The sequence below is a fragment of the Dendrobium catenatum genome, unplaced genomic scaffold (assembly GCF_001605985.2).
Source record: "Dendrobium catenatum unplaced genomic scaffold, ASM160598v2 fragScaff_scaffold_621, whole genome shotgun sequence".
In the NCBI taxonomy this organism is placed as follows: domain Eukaryota; kingdom Viridiplantae; phylum Streptophyta; class Magnoliopsida; order Asparagales; family Orchidaceae; genus Dendrobium; species Dendrobium catenatum.
The window spans coordinates 6,847,052-6,863,431 of record NW_021319083.1 but is presented as its reverse complement, the minus strand read 5'-3'; the positions used below and the strand labels follow the sequence as shown (position 1 = coordinate 6,863,431).

Sequence of the window (16,380 nt, the reverse complement as noted above, 5' to 3'; positions counted from 1 at the left end):
TATTGAAATATTTTATTTTATATGAATTTCTTTTTTCATGTTGGTTGAATGTTTTATTCCTTGTTAATATTAGTGGTGTCGTGAGCAGGCTCGAGCTCGGCTCGATAATGTCTAGTATGCCAACTTGAGTCATCCTCGAGTTGACACGTTAGCTCGCAAGCTAACTTATTTTAATAATAATAATATAAAATGCACTTAAAATATATCAAAATTCAAGAGTTCAAATATAAAACTATTAAAATATTTAAAAATTACATCTCACTTTCTTATATTTGATCATTTTTTATTATTTATCTTTTAATTCCTCATTTTTTTTTTATAATTTTACTATTTTAATTGCTTGATCATAATCATTTTATGTCTTTCATTATAAACGAGCGGGCTATAATTAAGCTCAAGCTAAGGGTGACTCGAGCTTGATGGGTTCCTTTACCCCCTAGTTAATATGATTATTATTAAGTACCGAAAAAATTAAAAAAAAAAAATACATAACCTTTAGGCTTTGATTTGTGTGGGACAAATAGAGAGAATATAAAGCATTTCAATTCATAATTTTATATTTGTTGCTTAATTCTAATGTAATTAATTAGATATGATTATATTTATATAGAATATATAAATAAATGTACTTTGTTCTTCAATAAATTCCAATATATTTTAATGTAAAAAAGAGAAGTAATATTATTATGTAATCATTATGACTTGTATGCAATGATCTCATTTGTAAAATTAGAAGTGTTGATGATGAGAATGCAACTTTATTAAATAATTTATTATATAATTCTTTACAACTTGTTGAAATCATAATATCAATGCTTTGTATTATATTATTGAACATTTAGAGAATGAAAAAAATGAAAGTTTTAGGTGCGAATTGAATGATTTATCCATTTCAACAATTAGTAATTATTCATATTATGATTGCATGCTACTCACACATGTTATAAACTTACATATGCATATAGCATCTTTTTGGGCAATTTTTTAAACTAAGTACCGTTTAAAATTTAATTAAGCGATTAATCAACGAAAAATAATAATTTTAAACTCGCCAAAACGGGCGACTTACTTATTTAGGATAAGTCGCCCGTTAAACGGGCGACTTACCTCTTTTATAACTCAACTGACCGTTATTTGCTTCAGACCGTTATTTCTTGAAGTAACAGGATTATGTAAGTGTGGTAAGTCGCCCGTTGAACGGGCGACTTATTCATTGTGGTAAGTCGCCCGTTCAACGGGCGACTTACGCTTGTTAATAAAAAAAAAATTGCAACTAAATAGGATTATAATCAATTACTATATATTCTGTTTTATATTAATGATTAATACATTTAATTAGATTAATATTAATGATTAATACATTTAATTACTTAAAGAATATAATCAGATTAATAAATTGATTGTTAATTTTTAAATAAATTTAATCCGATTAATAAATTGAATAATATAATAAAATTGATTGTTAATTTTAAATTTAAAAGAAAGTTATAATTGTAGGAAAATTTTTTTATCTGTAATTAAATAAATGTTTTTTTTGAATTATTAAATATTTAAATGAATTATTAAAGTTTTAATAGAAATGTTCTAAGTAGACATTGGATTTTTCTGTTTAAAAAAAATAATAGATGCACATGCTGCTTGAATTACTTAATGAGAACATTGGATTCCTCTATTAGGAGATGTCATTGAAAGCATTGGATTCTTATGTCATCTAGCTGTACATGATTGGACAAATCATATAGCTGGCTATATCTAGTCCTAACAGATAGACTATAAAGTTAAAAGGTCCAATAATATGTTAATGTATATTTTGGCTGCATATGTTTACACTCTCCTATTTAAAGAGTACATACATAGCATATGAAGCATTTTTGTTAAGTCACTCAAAATGAGTTGGTCATATATGGAGATCATCAAAGGAGTACCCAACAAAGAAAGATTTGATGAAGAAAGTCGTAGGATTCATGCTTCTATAGCACGAGCCGGTGATACTCCATTAGAGCGAAAGGCGAATGCAAACGACTATATTAACTCTTTTCAGGTCCTCAGTAAACGACAAACTAAGTTTACTGAGTACTTCGACGTATCATATTTTAGGGATTTCAGAATTCTAATCTTCAGTTGCTCTAAGTTCATATTTGCAGATACTTGCAACGGCCGATAACTACCCCCAACATATGTTGGTGAATATTTATCATCTAAAGACAAGTGCCCACCATACATAAGAATAAAGGATGCTCCTCGTCCAGACATTGTTGCACTATTAAATATAGTTTATGATTACCTACAATTACCCATACACAATCTTACTATACTTGAACAAATAAATTCACACATAGGAATTTAACTAAATATATTTAAATAGATATTTTTTTATTCACATTTAACTTTCTATTTTAATAGGGAAAACCTTATATCAAAATCTAACCCTAACACGAACATATGACTTTCGTAGTCATATTTGTCAAAAAAATATCATGCTGTCTAAGAAACGAAAGGAATTTAACAAAAAATATCCTTATATTAATTTTAAGATATCTTTAATAAAAATTTTATTCAATTATACATGTATTATTTTATTTTTTTCCCAAAAAATTTTCATATAATATATGCTCAACATATTATATATCTCAAAAAAATGTAAATCTACATTTGCCCAAAAGAATCCTAGCAAAAATTAACTTCTTTCCACAAATCAAAAAATTTCTCAAGCTTATCCTAAATAAAATACCACTTTGCACACACAAAACCTAAATCTAAGCACTAAAGGAATCCTAAACTTCTAAAATAAGTCATTCAAATGAAAAAACCACTAAAGGAAAGAAATTTAACACAAAAAATGCCAAAAAAAAAACTCCTAAAACATCCTTACCTCGCGGATTTGCCCGGATTCGCCGAGAGACGCCGAGACGAGGCAGAAACGAGCTTTTTAGGGTAAGAAAAGGAGTCTGCGCGGGTGATATAAGTGAAGGGTAAGTCGCCCGTTTAACGGGCGAATTACTTAAAATATAAGTCGCCCGTTCAACGGGCGACTTTGGCGAGTTTAAAATTTTTTTTTCCGTTGGTTATTCGCTTAATTATATTTAATATGATGCTTAGTTTAAAAAATTGCCCCATCTTTTTCAGAGAACATAAATAGAAGTATAAATTTATTTATATAATATGTCTTGCCTAATATTACATGATAGAGTATCCTGCAAAGTCAAAATTGTCAAAATACACTTGTAACAGTTGTGAGAACCATCTTGTATTACCTCCTTAAAAATTATGAACATATGATGACACTTCATCGTCTTCCAGCCAACCAGATTTGACTTGCTCGTATAAGTGCGGAGGATAAGCATTTTGAACTATGAGGAAGGTTAGTCTATTAGTAAAGTGCTTAAGCAAATCTAATGGCATCAAAATAGAGTTGTGATTGATCCATATTTTTTAGGAGATTATGTAAATGAAATTATTTATGAAAACCAATTAGACATTTCCACTGAACCATCATTATTAGATGTTCCATGAAATATTAAAGCTACTTTGAGGTGATATAATTGTTATGTTTGTTGTTAGGATTGCCACTAACAGTGATCTTTACTTAAGATAATCTATTTTCAAGTTCATGGTCTTCAACACCGAGACTTTATTATAATTAAGATTAATCCCCTTTTAAAAAAAAAAAACCTACACGTTAATAAAAAAGGAATTACAAGACCTTAAAGAATCAAAAGCCCCCTAAAAATACAAGAAATAAAACAAAATCTATGAGCTAATGATCAAAACAAATACGAAACACAAGCAAAAGAAACAAACGACAGCCTATAATAAGCAAACCAAGCAAAACAAAAACCCAAAGAAGGCCAACCAAAGAAGTAGAAGCCAATAAAAGCACCACAGCAATCCACGCCAAACAATCATCAACAACCCAATACACCAAGGAGGAAAGCATGACAGGAACAGAAGACGGACTCAGGCCGCCACCGATTGCAAGGCTTAATTGAGATACATCCCTTGATAGATAGTAAGAAATTAGATTCAAATATTGCTTACGATTTATTAGTGTTTATAAAAGGCATAGTTGATCTCTTAAAGAACAAAAATTTTAATATTTAGATTTTTTAAAAAAATTAAAATAGGTGTAACAATATCTTAGTTTTCTAAATAATAAATTTTAGATGTTATGTAAGCCACATATATGTGATTGCCATATTTACTTAATGACATTAAAAAAAAAAGAATTAAAATTTTTAAAAAATAAAATAAAAAATACACTTTCACAGTTTCACCATCGAACAAGAGCGGGACAATGCCACGTCTACCATGTGAACAGAGTCTCAGCTTTTATTTTAAATACAACGAAATTACATCACTACCCACCGGTTCTTTCTTAGAACTCGAAGCTCATCTTACTTTGGAACGCAAGGGTAATTGAGTAAAATATGCTATGGAGATCTGGACACGATGGGAACTAGTCATATCAATTTACAGTTGCCACGTTGGCCCATTATTCTTCGGTTGGGCGGACAGTACTGGCCCATTTAAGTGGCTTTATGGGCTGGCCTAGCCCGTAAGCTAAAAAAGGGAGAACTTTTTTTAGGAAGTTTAGCTTATCACATTAATTTCATGAATGTGAAAGTCATCTTTATGGGCTTTACAATAACTTTTAATATTTTTACCTATATACTATTTCAGATTTAATTTTTTTAAGTAGCTAAAAATTTTCAAATATAAAGAAATCATACAAAATACCATTTGGATTGTTGAAATATGATTAGAAGTTACACAAGCCACTTGGCTTTCAAATTTAGGCTTGTCATCCTTGTGCAGGGGCTATGCCAATTTTTTTTTGTATCATTCCAATTTTATTGGGTTTCTCCAAACAGGTAGAAAAACTTGGTTTCCACAAAAGTTATTGGCTCTCCAGCTTTGCCAAACAACTACCAAGCCGATAAACATAGATACTAAAGCTTGCCAATAATATATATCGACACGTCCAACTAAAGGCTCCAACTCCACGCTTGCAATTACCCCCCTTATCACATTGATCAAGATGCTGACATTTTTAGACTGATAATTTTCATGACTTCCCTTTGAAGAGGAAGCCTCCTTAGAGTCCTAATCCCTTAACATCTTCGGATAACACTAAGAGAAATTTTTGGCAAGTATATTTAAAAGAGTCTTCCTCCTATATCTCATCCCTTGCTCGTCATCCGGCAACCTAATGGAACGAGGTGAAGTTGCATTTTGTATATTTAACTCTTCATAGGAAAATAGTCTCTCTTTATGCTCTATGATGTAGGTTACAACTTCGAACCATAAAATTCCACAAAGTATTCTCTCTATGCTCTTTCGCAAATATCTCATCAATAAAGACAATTGATTGCACTCTCAAGAATCTAATCGACAACATCATGCTTTATTTTGCTCTTATTCAAAGCCAATAATTATATATGCCTAAAAGGCTATTCCTCATGGCCTCTATTGAGACCTCTTAAGATAAATGAGGTGTCATCTCAACTTATGCCCATTTCTCAATGCTCACAAAATCATGAATAAAATTAACTTCCTTAATCATATATTAGAAAAAATCTATTTTTCAAATAAAATTATGAGTTATTTTATAAATAATTAGTTTAGATAAAGTTTAAAAAAATGTACTTGCAAAATGAAAACTTTTAATTAATTTATCTATCAAAATAAAAATAAATTTGAGAAAATATCAAATTGAAAAGTTGATACTAAATAAAGTCCAAAATAAATATAAAAATTTAAGTATTAGACATACAAATACAAATTAAAAAAAAAAACATTTATATAAATCCCCTACCTTTTATCAGTATTTTGAAGCTAGAACCTTTTTATAATTATTTAATTTCAACAACATAGTAACAGAGCCAATAAAAAAAAAAATTTATGTTTAGTCTATGATCACCTAATCATATTCCTCATTGATTAAATATTTGGGTAAGCAAATGATTTGATCCTTTCCCATTAAGAAAAAAGCACAAATGATTTGGTCGCATTGAAAGAATGCTTTAAAGTCTGTCCTTTCTCTGAGAGATTAATTATTCTGTGCGAATGCCAAATATCGTATGGAAATCAATCAGAATATGCCACATCATCCATTCGCTCGATACCATGACTAGGTGATACTCGATACCGTTGTCATGACACATTTTGATTAGTCGCCAAACAACATTCTACGTCCGAACTCCGCACAGAATAATTTCTCCAATTGGGAGGTCAATTTTGAAGACAGAAACATGATGTGCTGGCTTGGCCCGCTTGGGACAGCTTTCTTACCAATGGTATCTATTTTTATGAAAAAAAGAATCAAACTGATACTCATTGAAGGCCTTGCCCTAACTCTGCCCTTGATGCTCAACTATGAGGACCCTTGAAATAAAAAATAAAAAATTAAAAAAATCAAAATTTTAAAAAATTAGGACCCTTGAAATCAATTTTTTTTACTTTATTTTATTTATAATATAAAGTATTTAATAAACTAAAAACATAAATGACAAAAATGACCGACAGTCGCCGATGTGTAGCGCCAATAGCGATAACACCAATCAAGTTGATTATAGTGATGGTTGCCACCAATCAAGTTAATACCCTCCCTTCAAACCCCCATAATAATTATATCTCAAAGGTCGACTCACAACTAAGATTTCGTTTGGGACAACTTTCTTACTGCTTTCTAAAACAACTTTTTAATATAAAAATTTATAGTTATTAAAAAATTGTCTCAAAAAAACCTAAATATACATGATTTATGTACTTTTTCTTCCTAAAGCAAAATTTGTGCTTCACAACTAAAACAGTTTCTTGATAACATTGATGTGAACTACAGTGATTCAAACATCAAAACTACAAGCCAAATACATTTTGCAATGAGAAATTCTCCAATGAGTGTGGAGAATCTCCACACCAAACCCTAATCAGCTGGAGCTTCATCAGACATTGGAGCTGCTTCATTGAAAGGTACCACAACAGGAGCGAACTGCAATTAATTGCAGAAGCATATTATATTATCAGGAAAAGCAGAAGTGGATGGAATGTGATAGACTTACCTCATCATCTTCATCCAACATGGGATCCAAAACCACAAAATCCCACCCTAATGTGGTCTCCAGAAATTTCTTCAGTTTCTTGGTCTGCATTGCAATGAAGAGTAAGTTGAAAGAATAATAAAGATGTAATTTAAAAGATTAAAAAATCAGGCTTTATAGAATTAATGAGAAAAGTATTGAATTGGTTCTCTAATTTTTTTCTGAATGATCAAAATAATCCTTTTACTGTATAAACTATCAGTTTGAGCACTTCTCTTTAAATAAGAACTACATTAGTTCTTTTGTGCGATCATATAGGTCTCTATTTAAACAGTCAAGGAACTAAATGAGACTTTTAAAATGATTATTTTGAACTATTTTGATCCTTATCTCTGTATAGTGGGGATGAAATTCATAGTTATCATTCAATATTCTCTTATCAGAAGATTAAGGCTTCATTTGGAACGGCTTTCTTATTACTTCTTAAATGAGCTTTTCAATACAAAAATTTAAATTTTTCTACTAAAAATTTGATTTAAGAAGCAGTAATAAAACCATCCCAAATGAAATCTAATTCATACTTGGTAACTTATATTTATTATATAAACGGAAAGGTAGATTGAAAGCTAAGTGGTTCAATGAAAATATTCTGAAGTACCATAAGAGTATTATGCAATAAAAACATTATGAAGGATAAATTATAGCTAAGCAAATTATATTGTAAGAATCTATATGTTAGACAATAAAAAAATATTAACTAAATTGAATCAAGAAAAATATATATAGGTAGAAAATCTAGGAAGGATAGATTGAGCGATGATTATCTATTAAATGAGCTTTAAAAGTATACCTATTGAAGATACGATAGCATTCAATAGATTTCAATGATTTTGACACATGCAAACAAATGGGGAAAATATAGACATAAGAGAACATGAATATGCGAAGAGGTGTAGAACAAAAATAACAAGAATATATCTTATGTAAAAAGATTTGTAAATGATAAGCATAACACCATAAACGACATTTGATAGAAATCATTGAAATTTTGAGGATTTATGTCAGACCCAAATAGTTAAGATAAAGTAAATGATGATTTTATTGACCCTACATTGCAAAAAGGTTCATGATCAAACTCATTACCACCAAAACACAATAGAGACAGTCTCACTTCTGACTCAATGTTTAAAATTGCGTATTCGGGTATTGAGGCGTTTTTGACACATGCAAACAAATGGGGAAAATATAGATATAAGATAACATGAATATGCCAAGAGGTGTAGAACAAAAATATAACTTATGTAAAAGATTTGTAAATGATAAGCATAACACCTTAAACGACACTTGATAGAAATCATTGAAAATTTGAGGATTTATGTCAGATCCAAATAGTTTAAGATAAAGTAAATGATGATTTTATTGACCCTACATTGCAAAAAGGTTCATGATCAAACTCCTTACCACCAAAACACAATAGAGACAGTCTCACTTCTGAGAGAAATTATTTTGAGCGGTTACCGGACGGTCCGAAGGCGAATCAGGATGCGCCATGTCATCCGGTACACAACACTGGTACATAGCTAAAAAGTAACATAGCGCATTCTGATTTGCCTCCGGACGGCGTCCGGTAACCGCACAAAATAATTTCACCACTTCTGACCTCCAAGATATAGCAATTTGCACATCAAATATCACATGAATTATATTACACTTAGAAAAATATGAAGCATTAAGGAAGTAAGGTGAGTATTCAAACCCATGACAGAAGGTCTCCATCAATAACTTCTGCATTTAACACCAACCGAAAGAACTCCTGAAAATTATGACACTCTTCGTAAGAAATCATTGTTGAAAAAAAATACATCAATCAACTGGTGTTGAATAAATAAGTTTCAACATAAATCATGACTACCAATTTTGTTTCAACATAATGAAATTAAAACTACTAATTCGATGAGGAAATAATGTTTAATGTTGTTTATCCATAATCATGCTGCAAGAAGTATTAACTGTTAAGTAATTGTCTTCAGCTTTGTCATTTCCAACTATAAAATAATAGTTGCAGCTGTTTTTTTTTTTTTTTGTCAAACTCTAATATACATTTAGCATTTATTATCATGCAGATTTAATCATTAACCTTTTTAAATGTTTAAATTTAATAAAATAATAAATATTTAAAAATCCGAATAAGCATTCGAGCCTGCTCACAAGCTCGTGATACGAGCCTCATCAGGCTCGAACTTGAGCTCGTTTAAAAATCAAGCTCGCGGCTCAATAAGTTTGACTCGCGAGCTCATCATCAAGTCGAGTTCGAGCTGACTTAGCTCACTTACACCCCTAATTCCAATAGAAGTGTGGAGATGCTTGAGAGATCAAAGAATTTCTTGGCTAACTAAGATTTTTAATATTATTTTCAATGCTAAAGATATCAGATAAGTGAAGGAGTGTGTTGGTCCTATTTTAAATAATAAAGGTGATAAACAAGAATGTGTGAATTATAAAGGATTAGGTCAATTTGTCATACATTAAAATTATGGGAAAGAGTAATTAAGCACACCACATGATACTAATGTTTCTCAAAATCAATTTGGATTCAAGCCGGGTAGGTCTACTATGGAAGTAATACATTTGTTGAGAGGTTTGATAGAGAAATATAGAGAAAATAAGGAGGATCCGAGGATCCATATATGATATTTATTAATTTAGATAAAGCATGATAAATTCCAAATAAAGTGCTCTAGAGAGTTTTAGAAAAGAAATGAGTTAATAATGCTTATATTCAATTCATTAAGGATATGTATAAAGTAATTGTTACTTGTGTCCAAATACTAGGTGATTTGACTAAGTACTTTCCTATTTCAGTTGGATTACATCAATGGTCAATTTTAAGCCCATATCTTCTTGTTTTATTCATGGATGTTCTTACAAGACATTTGCAAAAGAATGTACCTCGGTATATGTTTTTTTTTTTTTTGCTAATGATATTCTCATTGTTGATAAGACTAGAGAGGGAGTAGATGAAAAACTTAAAGATCTATTAGAAGAGTTAAATGGAAGAACGCATTTGGCTGTCTTAGAAAATTTCTTATTCTTCACATGGCCCTCCTCAAAAACCCTAAAAACTCTCTATAAACCAAATAACAGAAAACAGTAAGTATGAAGTCCCTGCTGAGCAAAAAATAACTATTTTAGAAGTTGCCTTCTTATCTTCTACTTCTAAGGGGAAAGTACCACTTCCTCTCAGTTAAGGGAGCAGCCAAATAGACTCTTAGGAAATGGGAAACATCAAATTAGTTTAAAAAAATGTTCATATTTTTAATCAATAGAAAAAGGAATACTTATTAAAAGACATAACACCAACTTGTTCAAAAGACAACTCATATCCCTTATAGAGACATTTTAAAAACATCTTCATTCTATCATGAGCAGGAGGTGGGCGTATATGCACTTGAACATAGTTGAATTTCGCCACCCCTTCATCAGGAATTATGAGATTATCAATATATTTGTTTTTGCTCGAACAGCCATACAGCAAGCCAACCCCTTAAAGTCTCACATACTAAAGAGACCATGATTTGATAAGCTTATTGAAATTATTTGTAGGCATTAATTGCAATAATAAAAAGTAAATAATTGCAATAATAACAAGTAAATAAATAGTTAAATACCATGCAAAGTCGGTATAGAAAAATATCCTTAGAGAACCATTCATCATCCAGGAACAGGGATAGTCCCTTATCAACAATGTCACCCTTCTGCTCCTTGTGAAAACCGTGCTTTAGTTGGAAATAGATTACTCTAATGAACTGAAAATTAAAAAAAAAAAATTAGATGGTAGATGCAATGGCAATCAACTTATTCAAGTTATTATCACTATATGATTAGAACAGTTCATAAGGATAAGATCAAGAAACATTATGTAATTGTAGTTACAACCATCAATATATAAAAATATATCTTAAAAACAATAATCATAATTATCATTAGCATCATTCCAACTATTTGGGGTCTGCTTTATGAATATTCATTTTCCATTTATTCTTATTAAGCACTAATTGTGGTGTTAAACTAATTTTTTGCAAGTCATTTTGAATAACTTATATTCATATTAACTTGGATCTACCATTATCTTTTCTAATCATCTGACACTTTAATTTTATCTGTTCATCTAACAAGTGCCTTTTTCTACCTTCCATTATACATGTCCAACCATGTAGATCTGTTTTCAATTACTTTATTTTTAATATAAATAACTCCAGTCATTACTTTAATAGTAATTCTTCAATTTATCATTCCTAATTTTATCACAGATTCATCATAACATTCTTATTTTATTGTATTTAATATAGCCATCAATGACCTGTTTTATTGCTCATACTCAGTTCCATACAACATCACTAACCTAATCGCAATTTTATAAAATTTAATTTTCTCTGTGATATTATTTTACTGCATCATACTCTTGAGGAATTTCTCAATTTCAACCACCTAATCTTAACTATAGAAGTTGTATCCATATTTCTATTTTCATTCTTTTAAATAATAGGTCCAATATAGCTAAATCTATCACACATAGGTATCACTTTATCTCCTAATAATTATCAATTTCTCTCTCCCTATTTCCCCCATAATTTCCCAGTCCCCAAGGGGTTCTCCCCAAATGTCCCGATCAAGCCTTCTATGCTCGTACCCAAACCTTTCATCAAAATCCCTCTACTCCTTTCAAATTCAGCACCACTTCGATCATAATCAACCCCTCTCATTTCAAATTCAGCCCTCCCATTTCAAAAGTCAGCACCCATCCGATCAAAATTAGCCCCTGCTTCAAAATTCCTCACTTCCTTGGCCGCTCTCTCTCCCCTTACTTTCGATGGCACTGTTTTGGTTTGGACCTCCTGCTGGTGTAAATATTAAATCTAGGCAGATAATGGGATAATTTTTTTTATTTCAGAGTACACTACGTGCATTAAAAATGAGCTACTTGTGCAAAAAAATTAAGAATCCATTACATAACTCGTAGTTTGAACAAGAAATGTACTTATGTTGATAACACCAAAAAATGGGAAATCGAATCCACAAGAAAGTAGCAAACAGATTGTAATACCCAAAAATTTTAGGTATGTAAATTTGGTTTAATTAAATTTATCTTGAAATTATAATTTAACATTCATAGTTAAAATTACTATTAATTAATGTAAATTAGTAAGTTACTGATATTTTTATTAACAGTTAATTAATGTAAATTAGTAATTAACTAATTATTACTAATTTTTATTAACAGATAAAAATTAGTAATATTATTAACAGTTAATTACTGTTAGTTATATTTTAAACAGTAATGAAAATATTAATTCACATATTAAATTAAACTAATTCATCAACCAATCAAAGCAGGCCACTGTTGGAGGAACTTTTATTTGGTCCGGTCACAGGACGTAGCTCTAGGTTCGGCCGCCAGTAGAATCGCGCCACACGTTCTCATTATTTACCTCGCGCCCCGACAACCCGACCCGGAAAGGACCCAGGATGGCTCGGTATTTCTCGATTTTGCTAGGTATTGCTCGGTATTGCTAGGTATTGGTCGATTTTGCTCGGCAATAACCAATACCGAGCAAATACCGAGCAATACCGAGTTGTATCGAGTTTTTCTAGGTATTGGTACAACACGATATTGCTAGGTATTGGTCGATTTTGCTTGGCAATAACCAATACCGAGCAATACCGAGCAAATACCGAGTAATACCGAGTTGTACCGAGTTTTTCTAGGTATTGGTGCAACTCGGTATAGGTCTTCTAGAAAAACTCGGTACAACTCGGTATTTGCTCGGTACTGGTCTTCACAGAGCGGTATTTCTCGTTATTGTTGTCATGCAATACCTAGCAATACCGAACAAATACCGAGTAATACCTCGCAATACACGAACATAGCATTCCCGGGTTCCGGTCCGGGTCAAGTCATCGGGCCGCGCGGTAGAGAGTAAAAGCACGTGGCGATATGTTATTGGCGGCCGAACGTAGCTCTATGTCCGGTTAGAGGACGTAATAATTGTTCCTATTGGAGGCTTCCATTCAATTTCTAGTTACTTTTCACGTGCACTGGAATCGAGTGAAGGGAGGCACGTGAACTCGAGTAGAGTGAAAGGAGGCACTGTTTTAGCATGCTAATAGAAAAAGGAGTGTGTGGTTTTAACGTGTGAAGGAGAGACTGAGGGCTTCGGTTCCAGCATACGAAACAGTGGGGAACAGAGAATTTTGAGCGAGAGTTCCGTGAGGGAACAAGTGGTTCTCGATTGAGTAAGAAGCAAAACATATTATGTTGCCGTGAATGAAGTATGACCAATTCAGTTGAATAAGAGAAGGGAGAAGAAGGGAAGTGAGGGAAGAAGAAACTGAGGTAAATAATTTGGTTGTATTATAATGTTTATCGTTGTTTTATAATGTTTCAAATAATAGTGAAAATTCCTAAAGGAGAGTGCGCCCAAATGTAGGAATTCAACTGTATATGCAGAGGAGAGGTTTTGAGTAAATTACAAAGAAAAAGGATACGAGGTGTCAGATTTGTGGAAACAACTCGTCAAAGAGGTAAGTAATGCAATTTTTTAATTGAAAAAGCAAATGTTATTACTTTTAGATAGGTACAATTGTATTTGACTTAAATAAAGGGTTAAAAGAATTAAGTTTATTTTATTTATTGAATATGAGTATACATCCAAGTGTTCATGTATAAACAATCACTTATACATTTAAATAATTGGAGTTTCAAATAAGATTTAGTATGATTATTTAAAAGTTTTCCTAGTTGTTAATATATTAGAAAGAAACTGATTACAATACATATTGTATACATATCTTTTTGTGCAAGTGGTATGGTAGGTAGATTTTTATGAAAGCATAAAGCATGACAAAGCAAGTATGAATTCTTTATTTTAAAGCCTAATGAATATCAAATTAGGAAAGGTTAGTTATAAAAATGAAATAATACCTGCGTTGCAGGTGGGGCGAAAGAGATCTCCATGTAGTTCAATGGCGATAATGTTAGGTTTATCTGGGCTCCTCTAAACATTCTTCTGAAAGCTAATAATATGAAAAATGATAGCCAGAATCTTAGACGGCTAATTATGATATTTTGTACAGGCTTCAAATAAAATGAAAGATGATCTTGAACGTATTTTAAGTTGTTTACAATTATCTTATGAATTAATTTAGTCATGATTTCAATTACATTATTCTTTATAATGTTTCATAAAATTTCTGTATTTGAATTGCATAACTTTTTGAGCTTCCTAACTCGTTGGTTTTTATACTGGCTATTGTTACAGGGAAAGGCAAGGAAAAGGTGAAACCATATTAGGCACAGGTTAATGAATTTTGTTTTTTATTGTTAACAGTATATGTGTTTCTACATCTGAGGTATGTAGATTGTTAAATTGTTATGAGTTTTCGGATTCTCTTAGTGGCTCTATAATTACTTTTGTTATACAATTGAAACTATTTAGATGCTTTCATTTATTTAGAAAATGTGTTGTACTGTGGTTAAATATATATCTATGTTGCACGGATACTCCTATTTACGAGGCGTGCTGTATCGGATACGTGTCGGATACGGATACGCCTCCGATACGGCACGGATACGTGTCGGATACGGCTTTGTCGTATCCAATTAAAATACTATTTAAATTTGACTTGACACGCGTATCGGATATGCGTGTCCTATTAAAAAAAACACTGAGCTGCAATTTACCCTATTCTTTTTGGCTTTCCACCGTTTCCGCTCAATATCCATATTCATTTATGCGGCTGAAACATTTCAAAGAGCTAGATTTTTTGTTTCCACACAAGTGTTCATCTTCTTCGTTATAGTTGAAGGCGAAGTGAGCAGTGAAGGTTCGTTTTCTTCATCGTTCTTCGTTTTCTTAATCATAGGCTCGGTATCGCTTGGTACCGAACGGTACTGGAACTCAGTATTACTCGGTACTGCTTGATACCGAGCGGTACTGGAACTCGGTACCGCTCGGTATTGGAACTCAGTACTGCTCGGTACTGTAACTCGGTATTGCTCGGTACTACTCGGTGCCGAGCGGTATTGGAACTCAGTACTAGTCGGTATTGGAACTCGGTACTGCTCGATATTGGAACTCGGTACCGCTCTGTATTGGAACCCAGTATCGCTCGGTATTGCTCGGTACCGCTCGGTATTGCTCGGTATAGAGGGGTACCGAATGGTACCAAGCGGCACCGAGAAGCTAAAACATGCTCGGTACTGCTCGGTATCTTTTCATTAAAACATGCTCGGTACCTGACCGGGCAGGTCGAACCCCGCCAGGGGGCAGCGCCCCCTTGGACCCCCGGCAGAGTCGTAACATATCTACACTTTCACTTAAATTTTTTCATGTTTTAAATTCATATGTTTTAATTGGAGCACATACTCATTCATCCAATCAATGAAGAGAAATAAAATTACTCCACAACGGGCTGAAGGTTTAGTTTACGTGCATACAAACCTTCGGCTTCTCTCAAGGAAAACTCCAACTTATATGGAAGGAGACAACAGGATGTGGGATGTTGCTGGAGATGGATTTGAATCTCTTGAGGATATGGGAATATTAGAAATTGCTAATCTTTCACTTGATGAGCCTGAATTAGAAGCTATGGTATTTATTAAAGATGATATAGAAACTCAAAGACAAACCACTGAACAAGCTAATCCTATCATTCCTTCTATTGAATAGTTGAAATTTCATGAGCTGGACAATTTATCTTCTTGTTTTTGTTGATGTACTAGACATTTAAATATTTAATGCTTACTTTTATTTCAATTTTTTTGTCATTTCAAATATTACACTTTGATTACTTCTTAATTTTTATGTATTATTTATATATTATAATGCCATATCCGTGCTGTATCTGTATCCTGTATTTTTAAGAATTGGCATGTCCCGTATCCGTATCGTGTCGTATCCGTATCGCCGTATCCGTATCGGTGCAACATAGATAATATATACATGAAAATTATTAAAATGTATTAGATATTGAGAATTATGAATGTTATGTTTCTATGTTACACTCTACATTATTGATGTAGGTATCGTGGGGTGTTACACAGACAAACTACAGAGGCAATACCAATAGTTATGTTATCCTAGTTACCTTAAGCTTCAAGAATCAAAACTAAAATTAGGCAGGGAGTTCTTCCAATCACATATTATATAAACAAGATGATTATTTAATCTTCAATGTGGAGCAAAAAAGATGTTAAGAAAACTGAAGAAATATATCCAAGTTCCTGGATATTACCTTTGTAAATAGCTGACTCCTCGTCCGGAGTGGCTGCATAAGAAAG

General features: G+C 32.1%; 1 pseudogene; it reads right to left on the bottom strand.

The window, feature by feature from the left end:
* Window positions 1-4,770: 4,770 nt before the first annotated feature.
* Window positions 4,771-4,879, bottom strand: LOC114579742 (annotated as a pseudogene).
* Window positions 4,880-16,380: the final 11,501 nt, after the last annotated feature.